The 3,614-nt window shown below is 37.1% G+C and overlaps 1 long non-coding RNA gene across 1 annotated transcript; it reads right to left on the bottom strand.

Annotated features, from left to right (window-relative positions):
- Nucleotides 1-934: 934 nt before the first annotated feature.
- On the bottom strand, nt 935-2,853 carry LOC111978284 (uncharacterized). Its single transcript, XR_002879136.2, has 2 exons — nt 2,289-2,853; nt 935-1,085 (listed from the first exon to the last, which is right to left on the bottom strand). It is a non-coding gene; the product is annotated as an uncharacterized lncRNA (long non-coding RNA).
- Nucleotides 2,854-3,614: the final 761 nt, after the last annotated feature.

Below are 3,614 nucleotides of genomic sequence, written 5' to 3'. Positions count from 1 at the left end.
AAATAAGTTATGACACTTTTCATCCACTAGAGGGGATTGTTTTGCGAAAAGTACCTACTTTTCCAAACCCCCATTTGTTTGATAACTACATTGAAGCAATAATAGTCACTATACTTTCCAAACCACAAAGGCTGAATTCAAATGTTATCTAAAAGGGAATTTATAAACTGTTACCGAGGCAGCGGAGGAAGGACCAGGGTTCACAACATTTTAGATAAATAAGCTTCTTCTTCACTGCACCTGTACATAGCCCATCTGTAAATAGCCCATCTATCTACCTCATCCCCATACTGTGTTTATTTATTTATATTGCTCCTTTCCACCCCAGTATCTCTACTTGCAGTCATCTTCTGCACATCTACCATTCCAGTGTTTAATTGCTATATTGTAATTACTTCGCCACCATGGCCTATTTATTGCCTTATCGTACCTCATTTGCACTCACTGTATAGACTTTTTGTTTTATTTTTTTTCTACTGTATGTTTTGTTTATTTCATGTTGTTGTATGTGTCGAATTGCTATGCTTTATCTTGGCCAGGTCGCAGTTGCAAATGAGAACTTGTTCTCAACTAGCCTACCTGGTTAAATAAAGGTGAAATTCTTGTGCGTATGGAAAATGTCTGGGATCTTTTATTTCAGCTCTTGAAACATGAGACCAACACTTTACATGTTGCATTTATATTTTTGTTCAGTGTGTTTATACACGTCCATGTGAAAATGTGATGCAAACTGAGACGGCACCGCTCAAGTTGGTAATCCAATGTTTTGAAAATAGCTCATTAATTCTCAGTACAAACATTTTAGCAAACATAAAATAATAAGTGAGTTTTGACTGAATAGATACTTAATAAATGTTACGAAACAATACATTATACTATAGACCTGCTAAATTACTCACATCCAGCATTAAAAAAAAACATTAGAAACATAATATACTAYAATAACAATGTATTTATTTCAGATGTAACAATAATTCATGAAGCAAACATTGTATGACATGGTGAAGGTGTGGGAGAAAGAAGCAGTCTGTTTTCCTCCCCCTCCTTCATCCCTGGTGCTCGTTCAACATGGCATTTGGAGATTCCTGTGATCAACAGTCATAAACATGTCATTCTGAACAGCAACATCTTCCTAACAAGAATTTAGACCAGTTGACAATTCAACAGAATTCAGTCTTGTTCATGTTGATGATCAGCACAACATGAGACAGATACTGTAGCAAGCCATGGTATATCAGACCGTATATCACGGGTATGAGTCAATATTACTTGTTTACTGTTGTAATTACGTTTGTAACCAGTTTATAATAGCAATAAGGCACCTCAGGGGTTTGTGGTATATGGCCAATATACCACGGCTAAGGGCTGTATCCAGGCACTTCGCGTCGTGCATAAGAACAACCCTTAGCCGGGATATATTGTCCATATACCACAAACCCCTGAAATGCCTTATTGCTTAAATATAACACAGATACAGATTATGAGCATGTGAGGTTTCACATAACAATAATAATGTTACTACTACTAGCTCCCTGCTTTTCCTGAACATGTTTATCTGATATAGCTAGTTGTTATTGTTCTAGCTTGCTCATCCATAGCAGGCTTTTCTCCTCCTCGCTGGTCTTCAGGTGCTTGACTACCTGTTCATCAAGTTGTGGCTGTAACATGGACATTGCAATAGAACCACAACTAGATACACGTAGAAATAAAGGGTTTTTCAGCTGTTCCCATAGTATAACCCTTTTTGGTTCCAGGTAGAACCATTTTGGGATGCATGTAGAACCCTCTGTGGAAAGGGTTCTACATGGAACCCAAAATGGTTATACTTGGAACCAACAAAGGTTCTACCTGGAACCAACAAGGGTTCTACCTGGAACCAACAAGGGTTCTACCTGGAACCAACAAGAGTTCTTCAAAAAGTTATCCTATGGGAACAGCTGAATAACTTTCTAAGTTCTGGATAGCACCTTTTTTTCTAAGAGTGTAGTTTTATCAGATAGACCTTTTCAGGAAAAGCWGCTCATTTAGCAAGCTAATAAAATGTCTCTGATATAACGAGCTAGTAATTAAAGTTCTATAAGCGTTCCTCCTCCTCGCTGCCCTGCAGATGCTCTAGTACTTGATTATGATGTTGTGGCTGTAATGTTGCAAAAAAAGAAGAACATTAACTCGAACTAACAACTTTATCAGATAGACATTCTCAGGAAAAGCAGCTAATTTAGCAAAGCCACTAAAATACCTATTGCATTGGTTCAACCTTGAAATACTACTCAAGATAGAGATCTTACCTCTATCTCTGTAGCAGGTTGCTCTGACCTCGTCTGGGCACTGCAACAGACACATCTTATTCCACATTCTCTACTCTAGATTCTGCAAGGAGCTAGCCTGTTTCTCTTAAAACATTAGCTAATAGCTAAGTTAGCCAATTTGAGAAAAATCAATCTCAGCTGGCTAACTAGCAAAGCCAAACAATTACACAACAAATATACACAAAGTAAACAATTATTTTCTAACTAATGTTAGTCTCAAACAAATGACAAGTACAAATAACTATTGCTCTGTTCTACAACGTAACAACCATTAGTTACAGGCTAGAGTCTAGACAGAAGACTATTGCTAGCTAGGTAACCAGCCATTCTATTTCAATGAAAATAAACRAATTTAGCAATCCAGCGTCAGCTTTGTAGTTTTAATGCAATGTGGAAAAATATGTTATAATTTCTTCATCCATTTTTCTCACAAACGCCTTGCTGTAGCGTTTGKATTTTGTAAATGTAATTGACTAATTTGAACAACTTTGATCCATATTAAGAAACATCTCCTCCCTCCCTGAATAKGCGACTCATCTCGACAGGCCGGAAGTCAAACAAAGTCAAAGTCCCGGATATTGAGGTGGGAGGGGCTACAACGTGGTACGTTCAAACGCAGGAAATGTGTCCCTTACTACGCATGCGTTCAGAACGTGTGCGGTGGCACAATTTCATGCGTCTGAAAGTACAACYTTTAAAAGTTGTAATCGCTTGGTGWACATTTTTACACGTGATTCTTCAGCATGTCCTTTCTGCCACGAACAGGTGAATAAAGTGCCTGTCTTCTTAATTTCACACGTTTTGAAATTAAGCATTTGTTTACACTTGATGTTTTTTTTCACCTGTTGTCTTTTCATTTACAAGTGTAGAAAGAAAAAAACTTCACAGAAGTCACGCGTTAAGTAGGAAAATGGTATAGTTGATTTTCTCTGTCCCAAAAGCCATCACGCTTTTCGTAAAGCATTTATATTTAGAAAAACGAATGTTTATATAGAAGCCCACTGATTGAATCCTTCAAGTAAGCTTAAAATGGGAAAAACATCGACAGAGCTCCTTCTCTAACGTTACCAATTTGTAAGTGTGCAGTTTTATTTCCAGATTTTAGATATATATTTATACATTCCATCACGGTTTACAACTAGTASAGTATAGCGTTTATGGATGTGTATTAATCTTCTGAAAGTCTGCTAGCATGTTGTGCTATAAGTTTCCCATACTATTGTATTTTAGCRAGCTAAGTTAGCTGGTTATKTTTCTTTTATACTGACTAARGTTAGGCAAGAYGYTGTTGTACCTAGTTTGTTT

Source organism: Salvelinus sp. IW2-2015, linkage group LG2 (assembly GCF_002910315.2).
Source record: "Salvelinus sp. IW2-2015 linkage group LG2, ASM291031v2, whole genome shotgun sequence".
NCBI classification, from domain to species: Eukaryota; Metazoa; Chordata; class Actinopteri; order Salmoniformes; family Salmonidae; genus Salvelinus; species Salvelinus sp. IW2-2015.
The sequence above is the reverse complement of the archived record's forward strand: the minus strand, read 5'-3'. Positions and strand labels throughout refer to the sequence as shown.